Raw genomic sequence first — 11158 nt, 5'->3', positions numbered from 1 at the left:
TGCAAACATTTTCTGTTTTAAGCGTATTTCTTATGGGGTCAGCACTCTTCTTTGAAGTGACTTAGAACTAATTTACAAATTATTTCAGAATTAAATAAAGAAAATTAAGATGAAAATGGAAGATAACTAACATCTGTTGAGCACATTCTGTGTGCCAAGCATTATGCTAAGTGCTTTATTTATTTTCTCTCTATAAAAACCTTAAATCTTTTTGGAGTAGGTACCCATCATTATCATCTTCCAAAGGAAGTAAGTAGGTAAGTAAGTATAACTTGCCTCCAAGAGTCATGAAATTAGCCTTGAAACAGGTCAAAAGTATCATTCATAACACCGTATTGATGAACCCCTCTCCTTCCCTTTCCTTTCCACTGATGGCTGCCAGTAAGGTAATGTCTAAAAATAACTATTTCATATGCCAAAAATGATTTCTAAAGAACAGAAAACCCTATTTTTTCCTCTATGCTGAACTGCCTTACAGGAAGGAAGACCATATTATTGTCAAAAATCATCAGGGGTTCCTGGGTGGCTAGGTCGATTTAGCATCCAACTTTGGCTCAGGTCACAATCTCACAGTTTGGGGGTTTGAGCCCTGCTTCGGGCTCTGTGCTGACAGTTAAGAGCCTGGAGCCTGCTTCTGATTCGGTGTGTCCCTCTCTCTCTGTCCCTCCCCTGTTCATGATCTGTCTCTCTCTGTCTTTCAAAAATAAATAAATGTTGTGTGGTTCTTCCCCTCTATCCCTCCACTTTAAATCAGGGAAAGAAGCACCAGCCCATCTCGTTTACAAACTGCATCACCATAACCTAGGGCTTGGGTGTTAGAACACATCTCACAGGCACTAAATTTTGGTGGGTACTAGATATATAACTGATGAGAGAATGAATAAACAAATAAGTTAATGAAATGTGAGTTTTGCAGAAATTTTGAGAATGATTGCTAGGTCTTTATGTTTGATTAATATGTGATGTTGTCTTGCTAATTTTTCTTTTGATTTTCAATATGTATTCAGCATCCTCTCCACCTAATGCTGCACTATATATAAACCTGTTCAGTTGGATTAATAAACTTAAAAACTTAGACTTAAAAATAAATAAATAAATAAATAAATGTTAAAGAAATTTTTTTTAAATCTTCAGAGGGTTAGGTGAAATAGAGAAAGCATGGAAGCACATTTCTCATTACCAGAATTAATTTATAAAACAAGTTAGAATAACAATCGTAGAATAAGTATCATGTTGAGGTTTAAAAGAGAGTATTTAAATTACAATACAAAAGACTAGAAAGTCCTATTTTACAAGGGAAGTAGTTTGACCTTTAGGGATACTTTCTAAAAGCATTAAAATCAAGCAAGATTGGATTTAACTAACATTCTCATCTACAATAATAATAAGTATTCAAAATAAAAATTACATTTGATATTCATGAATGTAGACAAGTCCCATACTCCATATTAAAAAGAGTTTAATACTAAGCTCTACTATAAAACCATCAAAAAATAAAACACTATCAATTATTAAAGTTATCTATATTAGCAAACTCTAAATAAACCTTTTACAAGGATCGGCTTTACATATTTTTAAGATAGTTTTGAATGTAATATTTCCAAAATCAGAGAAATGGAAAAAATAAAAATCTCATAGGGAAATCTAAATACTAGATCGCTTCAGTTTGACGCATTTATTTCCCAAAACTAACCACTGACAGGGATTTGAATCTATGAATACTCTAAATAATCCATAATTGTACATGCTTCCAAAGGCAAATGATAATAATATGAGAGAGTTTAAGTAGAGCCTTTGACCCACCAACCTTTCTTGTTTCCTTCTACCAACTTCTACAAAAAGCTTCAGCAGTTCTAACAAGATAATTTTCTTCTTTTTAGACACTGACTTGTTCTACTGGTCCCTTATTTTTCTCCTTTTCTGTTTTTTTTTCTAATTTGATTGTAATAGGAACTAATTTATAATGTGAAGCTTGAATAACACAAAAGCATTAATATATATTATCATATATAGCTCATTACGTAAATGAGCATGAATATCATATATTATCATATATAGCTCATTACATAAATCAGTGTTTGTTTTTAAATTAGGCATAATCCTCTTCATGTCAAGGGTCATCAGGTATTTTATCATCGCCATTCTTACTGCGATCATTGTCAACCACCTCCCTCTCTTTCAACTGATGAATGATAGTTGGGAAATATCTAAGAGGAAGTTTTATTTGGGATACTTCAGAATTACTTCTAACAGCTAAAACTATACCTTTATGAGACGACACATCACAGATGTTTGAGTTTTTTTTACTTGTACTTAGGTTGTTTTATATATTCTTTTATATGCATCAACATTTCATTATTAAACATCTAAGCATTTCAGGCAACTACTCAACAGGACCTAAATAGCAGAGTGAGACAGGAACATCAGAATCAACGGCAAATACAATAAACAGGAGGTGATGATTATCAAGGAGAATTACTGTAAAAAGTAAACATACACAGAATTAAAGGGATTTTTAAACCAACTTTTAAAGGTACAAAAAAGGTGTATGCATTCAGAATTTATCTATTTCTTCAACTACTCCTCCCATCCATTAACTCTTCCCTATCTCTGCTGTTACTACCCTAAACAAGCTCGCATTATCTTGTGTGGGAGCGCATGTAGTGGCTTCCACTGTGGTCCTCATGAGCTGCCTATGGCCTCTCTTTAATCCATTATGCACAGACAGAATATTCCTTTCAAAATGCAAGCCAGATGAAATCGCTCCCCTTTTAAAATAATTTAGTGGTTTTACACTGCCCTTAGGATAAAACCCTAACAGGTCCTGTAAAATCTTTTCTCCACATACTGATCCAATCTTACTTTTTTCTATACTGTATAGGATTAGCTAACCTAGCTCTACTTTACCCTATTCTACCCATCCCCCTGTCCTACAAATATTTACTATGTTCTCTACTGCCTCAGGACATTTACACCTGTCGTTTACTATGCCGTCACACTTCTTTTAGTTAATACAGATGCAACCTTCAGATTTAGTTCAAATTAACTTCCTCACAGATACCTTCCTAGAATTCCCAGATTAGACCAGATTCTCTACTTATCATAATTTATAATGACCTATTGCATTCAATTTTGTCTTCCTGACTAGACAGCAAGCCCCAAGAAGGGAACAATACCTGTTTTGTTCTTCGTTACATCTTAACACACTACTTTACACACTGATGGGCATAAAATTGGAGCTAAACAAGTACGTGTTTAATGAACTTTAAATATAAAGAACTTAAAAATAGCTCAGAAAGTCTATAAGGCCAGTTTCTGTAAGCCTCAGGATACACAAGCTCCTTGCAATCCCCCTTGATTGACATATAAGCTTCACAAGAAAGCTGTAAAATAGATAATCAAATTGTAGAGGAAGAATAATTAGCCTTCTAATATGTTCAAATTAAGGGCAATAATATTCATCTGTACCTCTCCCTAAACCCAATTTAATATGAATATTTTACTAGTGCCTTGAAAAATCCTACCTAGAAGGAGATAATGATTATTTACTTATTTTAAGAATGACAAATGCTGCAAAATGCAGTATCAATGTATTTTAAATGTTCTATCAAAGCAATTTGGTCTAAATGCTAAAAAAAAAAAAAAACAAAACTCTTAAGTAGCATATATTACAAGCCACTGATTTAGTGATCTCTCAAGGATAGAAAGCAAGTTTACATTATTAACTTTATTTCAGTAGGAGACGTTATTAATAATTGCAAATATTTCACAAGTATTAAGTGAATAGCACTACACAAGAAGACTTTCTCAATCTGATAAAGACACTCCATGGAAAATCCTATAGCTAGAGTGACATTTAATGGTGAAAGAGTAAATGCCTTCTGCTTAAGATAGAAGAGAAGGCTCTCTCCACTTCCATTCCCTTTGTACTGGAGGTCCCTGCCAGGAACAGGCAAGAAAAAGAAATAGCTAAGCTATACAAGAAAAGGAAGACATGACTACATACATAAGAAACACTTTAAAAATATACCCCAAAGACTATTAGAACTAATGGATAAATCTGGTCCAAATACAAGCACAATATACAAAAACCACTGAGTTTCTGGATACTTGCAACAAACTATAGTAAATGAAAATTTGAAACAACAAGTCATTTACAATAGCCCCCCCAAAAACCAGAACATATGGATAAATTTAATAAAAAATGTTTAAGACTTCTACCCTGAAAACTACAAAATTAAAAGGTCATAAGTAAACGGACAGATATAATACCTTTATGGATTAGAAGACTCAACAGTATTAATAAGAATGTTTGCTTTTCTCAAATTAATCTATGGATGTATTGCTGTTTGTTGATTCTCAGTGATTCTAAAATGTATATATAAACAAAAAAGGACCTAGGGTAGCTAAAACAATCTATGAAACGATCTCTTAAAAGTTGGAAGACGGTGACAAGTTGATTTCAAGACTTACTATACAGCCACAGTCATCAAGACTGGCATAAGGATAAACAAATAAATCACTTAAAAAGAATAGAGCCCAAAAATAAACTCACACTTACCAACTGAATTTTAACAGACTTTAAAACAAGTCAAGAGGAAAAGAATATCTTTTCAGTACATGTTACTAGAAAAATCTGGATAATAAGAAAAATGAACTTAGACTCCTTCCTCATGCCATACACAAAAAGATAATTGAAATAATCAGATATAAGCATAAAAATTAAAACTATAAATATAAAGCTTCTTGAAAGAAACATACTAGAAGGAGAATATCTTCATGACATGTAAATAGACAAAGGTTTCTTAAAATACAGAAAATAACTATAGAAATAAAATATAATAAATTATACTTAAAATCAAAATTCTGCTTTTCCAAAGATAGCATAAGGAAAATAAGAAAGTAAATCAAAAGACTAGGGAAAATATCAGCAAAACATGTATCTAACAAAAAATCTGTATCCAAATATATGAGGACTCCTATGATTCATTAGTAAAAACACAAATAACCCAATTAAAAATGAGGAAATGCTGTCATATACTTTATAAAGGAAGAAATAGCCATCAAGAAAATGAAAAAGCACTCAGCGTCAATAGTCATCAAGAAAAGGCAAAGTAAAATCACAGTGATACATCACTATATACCCACTAGAACGACTAAAACTAAAACACTGCAAATACTGAATATTGGTAAGAATGCATAAGTCAAACTCTTAAAAATTGCAAGTATTAATGTAAAATGGCCCAACTTTTTATTTTTTACAGTGTCATATTAGTTTCAGGTGTACAACACAGTGATTCCACACTTCCATACATCCCCCAGTACTCATCACAGCATTAAGTTCACTCCTTAATCCTATCACCTATCTTCCTCATCCCCCAATTCCCTCCATCAGTTCCCTATAGTGAAGAATCTGTTTGTTACTTGGCACCTCTCTCTTTTTTTTCGTCTCTTTGATTGTTTCTTAAGTTCCACATATGGGTGAAATATGGTATCTGTCTTTCTCCACTGACTTATTTTGCTTAGCATTATACTCTCTAGCTCCATCCATGTCACTGCAAATAGCAAGATTTCATTATTTTTTATCGATGAATAATATTCCTCTGTTGTGTGTGTGTGTGTGTACACCACCTCTTCTTTATCCATTAATCACTTGATAATTGGGCTGCTTCCATAATTGGGCTACTGTAAATAATGCTGCTACATATATAAGGGTGCATGTATCTCTTCAAGTTAGTGTTTTTATATACTTTAGATAAATACTCAGTATTATGATTGTTGGGTGATAGGGTAGTTCTATTTTTAACTTCTTGAGAAACCTCCATAAGGTTTTCCACAGTAGCTATATCAGTTTGCATTCTCACCAGCAGAGCATGAATGTCGCTTTTTCTCCATATCCTTTAAAATGGCCCAACTTTTAAAACTTTGAAACTTTGGGAGTTTCTTATAATATTCAACAAATCCACCCTATGACTACTTGGGTCCAATCAATAGAAATGAAAACATATATCAAACTAAAACCTGTATAAAAATGTAAATAGCAGCTTTACTTTTTTTTATGTTTCTAATGTTTATTTATTTTTGAGAAAGAGAGAGAGGCAGACAGACAGACAGACAGAAGACAGTACAAGCAGAGCAGAGGAAGAGAGAGAGAGAGAGAGAGAGGGAGATACAGAGTCTGAAACAGGCTCTAGGCTCTGAGCTGTTAGCACAGAGCCCAACGTGGGACTCAAACTCTGAACAGCGAGATCATGACCTGAGCCGAAGTCAGATGCTTAACTGACTAAGCCACCCAGGCACCTCACAGCTTTATTTTTAATAGCCCAAAACTGAGAACAATCAATATATCCATCAACATGGAAACTGATAAGCAAACTGTGATATGTCTATACAATGAAATTCTGAAATATGTAAAACTAATTTTTGATGAAAGAAATTAGAACACAATTGCCTCATGGGTGTGTATGTGGATGTGTGTTGACCATCAAGAGGTATAAGGAAACTTTTAGACGTAATAGGAAACATTGTCTATCTCAAAAGTCGTGGGTAACAATGCATGTTTGCATATCAAAATTCATCAAAATGTGACATTTAAGATCTGTAATTTCACATACATGTAACTTATGGCCAAAAAAGAATGATAAAGTTATGATTGCACTTGCATGTTTCAAGCATTCCATTTCTTAAATGTAAAATCACCAAATTAGATACCTAAACTACTTGAGCAAAAAATACCAGAATCCTCCAAAGCAAGAGAGAGAGCTACTGAAATGTCTAAAAGAACAGACAAAATAAGTAAATCTATCCTGTGCCTACTTTCACACTCTCTCTATCAGGATACCTGACTCATGGTTCAGTGTTTGTACTCACAGACACAACAGCCCAGATGCAAGTGAGACACTGAGTGAGAAAAGACTTCCTATTAAATGCCAGTTACACAACACTCTTGAGACTGCCCCAGCTAGGCGAGATCTAAGACAACTGGCCAGGAAAGCAAAAACTTTGAGAAATTTCATTATCTTCCATCAGTCACAAGGAAAATGAAGGAAAAAAATACTAATTTATATGTATTTTTATTTTTTATCTATGTTTTTTTTTTGAGAAAGAGAGAGAGAGAGAGAACACCACACACACACACACACACACACACACACACACACACACACACACAAGCAGGGGAGGGGCAAAAAGACAGGGAGACAGAACCTGAAGCAGGCTCCAGGCTCTAAGCTGTCAGCTCAGAGCCAGACACAAGGCTCAAACCCACAAACCATGAGATCATGACGTGAGTCGAAGTTGGACACCTAACCAACTGAACCACTCTTAGTGGGGGAAACCAACAAATAAAAAATATAATTAAGATCAAGTTAATTGGTCAAAAATAGTATGCAGAGGGGAGAAAAAAAAAACCATGCACACTATGATCTTTCTTTTCACTATCCTTAAGTTGGGCTATTATCTTTAACATTTATTGTACTTGAAGACTAGGAAAGATTATGACTTAAAGAAGACGGTACAGGCTTTAGAATGAGCCAGATTTGGGGTGGCTTGCTGGCTGCAGCACTCATTAACTATGACGCCATAGGTATGTCGTTCTTCCCACACATCTCAGCTTCCATCTGTAAAATGGAGGTAACACCCACCTCTTAAAGTTGGTTGTGAAAACGAGAAATTGAAGGTAAACCATTAAAAAAGCACACAGCAGCTCATTCAGAGCTCAGAGAGTAAAGGTAAGCATATTCTTTACTATCAACAGACATCCTTTCTAATAATTTCTCTTTAAGAAACCACACCCACAAATAACCTAAGACTAGGAAATTAATAACAACAGTTCTGCTTTCAACTGAATTGCCATCTCTCTCAACATTCCCTTTAAAAAGTACATTTTTGATGTAAGTCCATTATCTGAACATGACCATGCATCTTAGGAAATTTATATAACATTGTACTGTAAAAATTACCAAAGCTTAGTCCATAAAAACCTCAATTACATGGATGCTGTAATTTCCAAATAATGAAGGTTTTTCTCTTTTTAAATGAAACAAAATTTTTTTACACTCCATCAAATCTTACATTTAAATCTTTATAAGATGTATCATATACATCTCCTCTGCCTTCTTAACCTCAGACTTCTCAACATAATTAAATTTTGCCTGGCAGGCTGGGATCATCATTCTTACCATCAATTAGAACACAGTCTTAAGATCACCTTATAATCACCAGCACAGTTTTGCAGCTACTAGAGTCCACATACATGTATACACAGATATAGATACATAGGTTTTATGTTTACAGAGAGACAGACAGACCTGTTTAATTTCTACAAGTAACCAGACACCTAGAAAAGAACGGAGCTTCATATTTTCTGACTCTATTTGCATGGCAAATATAGCAGCACTCCTCTTTCCTCTTCTAATTTGCTATCCCTAATTTTCTAAAGGCTTAACTATCAGAAATAAAGCTTATGAAAATCTTTTCTCAAAGAGTAAACAGAAGTACTATTCTATGAATAAAATGCCACAGCTCAGGCCTGAGTTGTCAGTTATTTCTAGATAAGTGAAGTGGTAACTGTTTCAGTCTAGCAGTAGACATGATAAATACACTTAAAAATAACACAAGAGAAAAGGAAATTCCAAGCTTTCTTACATCTTCCAGATAAGAGCGATCCATCAATCATGTTCTTCTCTTACTTTATGAAACAAATCTGGAAATTATATTGTTTAATAAGATTTTTAGAACAATGCAATCCCATCAAATATTAGTAGCACGTCACAGAAAAGGTTCAAGATAGTCACCTGCCTTTAATTTTTGTACAGTAATAAAAACAGAGAGGGAAAGGTTGAACCTTAATACATCTCTTGCAAAAGTCAATTAAAATTATAAGAAAACAGAATAGCACAATTACATTTTAAATAATGGGTTCACATTATAGGAAAGAAATGTTGATTCAAATTCATTTTTAATTGGAAGAGGTTTTTCCCTTATAAAAGAAAATTGCTATTTTTTAAAGATATCTTATTGTTATGGCAACTGAAGTGCTAAAAATAATAAAGAAATATCAAAGTTGTTATAGCAACTAGAATTTTAAAAAAAGCCATGAAGTGTAAAATAATCAAACCTTTACTTGGCTTGAAAAGCAACATCTATGACTCAGTTTTCAAAAGAAAACTTGAAATACTCAAGCCCTTATCTTTACAAGTTGTCTCTAAAGTCCAAATTAAAAAACAAAACAAAAATTAATAAACTTCAGCCTAACAGTTTAAATATTTTTAATATTCCTCATCATTTTATACATAATCAACAAAGTGGCTCTGATAATCATACAAGTTACCAAACTCCATGAGTAACAGGAAATGTTGGTTACTCAATAAATGCATGTTGACTGAACCAGAGTTCATGCAAAATCTGGATGTTCTGGTCTTCCAACATGCTACTTACCTCTAATTTTCCTCTTCTGCTCTAGAATACACTAAAGGTCAAAAAGATCTACTCACTGCCAAAGTGCTTTGCCCAGATTAATGCAATTAGAGTTCAATTACATTACAATTTTACTGAAGGGCTATTGTATGCTACATGTTGTGTGAAGTTTCGGAAATTTTTTTCAAAGTCACAGTCTAGAAAATAGGTCCATATCACTGGGATGTAAAGTGCAATGAAGAGATATACTAAAATTATCGGAAGAAAATTCATGAAGGCCCTATAAGCAGTGGTAAAGTTTTTGAAGGATTTAAACCAGGAAGTAACCAGAGATAGCCAGATTAAGAAATTAAAATTTTAGATTTGCATGTTTTACATTAGAAAATCAAGGTTAGGTCTTTACTCTCATAGTTTCCCTTGTTCCTTTCTAATAACTAGTGGCCAAGAATCAAGTAACAAATGTAGTAACAAACAGTGCTAACATAGCACATTTATCCAGTATTTATACACTGAAGAGAATGGATTGGGAATAGAGCCTTATAAATGTTTCTCCGTACCTCCTCTGCTTTCTTTGTATATTTCTCCCCTAAAAACAATTGGCTTTTTTTTTTTTTTAAAGAATTGTCTTATTGTTAAACAAACTGTGGTTTATCCTGTGAGCTAGTAAAGACAACCTGAGAGGCTCAGACTGGGCTCAGTGGGAAAGTGAGCCTTATTTCCCTTAGATCCAGAAAGGGAGAGCAACGCTACTTGTTTGTATGGAAAGGCTCCTGTTATAAATACCGTAGAGTTTTCTGCCTCTTCAGAAAGAGGATGCTTACAAAACCACAATCTCTTCCTGTACCTGCTTCACCTGGTGAAGAAGACGACTAGTGATAACCACTACTATTTTGATCCTGAGCCCATTATAGTTAGGTTCCCTATTATTAAATGAATAACTGGCATTGTCCTTTAGATAAATGATCTGCAATGTCTTGCTTTATTTTAATTTGTGCAAAATCTTGTTTTTCCTAATTTTTTAATCAAAAAAGGAATAAAAGCACTCAAAACAGAAAAAGAAATTTAATTTCTAGTTGTATTAAGTGCTTAGACTATACCTCCAAAATAAAATTATTCGATAATTTGATCGTTATATTTAGCACTGTAGTAATTTATATCCATGTAGTGCCTGCATAATTAATTTTATAACAATTGTTGAATTCCTATTGGTTTATGCCACATATATAAAGTTTCTATGTGTCTGTATATACTCTACATTTTGTATTATTTCTCAAGCTGGAGTCCAAGGAATCTTTGAGAATATATCCTTAGTGATCCATGAATACTCTTAATATTTCTTAATTTTCAATTTTATTTCCACAAAAATCTAAAAGCTTTACTAGAACTAGATTCTGCAGCTGCCTAGGTGGCTCAGTTGGTTGAGCATCTGACTTCAGCTCAGGTCCTGATCTCATGGTTCATGAGTTCAAGCCCCACATCTGGCTCTCTACTGTCAGCACAGAACCTGCTTCAGATCTTCTGTCTCCCTCTCCCTTTGCCCCTCTCTAACTCATGTGTATTCTTTCTCTTTCTCTTTCTCTCTCTGCCTCTCTCTCAAAAAAAAGTAGATTCTGATAATCTGACTACTATGTCATAACAAAAGTATGGTTGTGCAATATTGGTGCCAACATTTACTGAAGCATTAACCATTGTGTTGGACCCAACTAGTTCTTAATTTGTTGCAGGCTGAGAAAACGGTACA

General features: G+C 33.8%; 1 protein-coding gene across 6 annotated transcripts in view; it reads right to left on the bottom strand.

Annotated features, from left to right (window-relative positions):
- RABGAP1L (RAB GTPase activating protein 1 like) overlaps positions 1–11158 on the bottom strand; it is a 719423-nt gene that overhangs the window by 469830 nt on the left and 238435 nt on the right. The window lies entirely within an intron of this gene.

This window comes from Suricata suricatta, chromosome 3 (assembly GCF_006229205.1).
Source record: "Suricata suricatta isolate VVHF042 chromosome 3, meerkat_22Aug2017_6uvM2_HiC, whole genome shotgun sequence".
Classification (NCBI taxonomy): Eukaryota; Metazoa; Chordata; class Mammalia; order Carnivora; family Herpestidae; genus Suricata; species Suricata suricatta.
The sequence above is the reverse complement of the archived record's forward strand: the minus strand, read 5'-3'. Positions and strand labels throughout refer to the sequence as shown.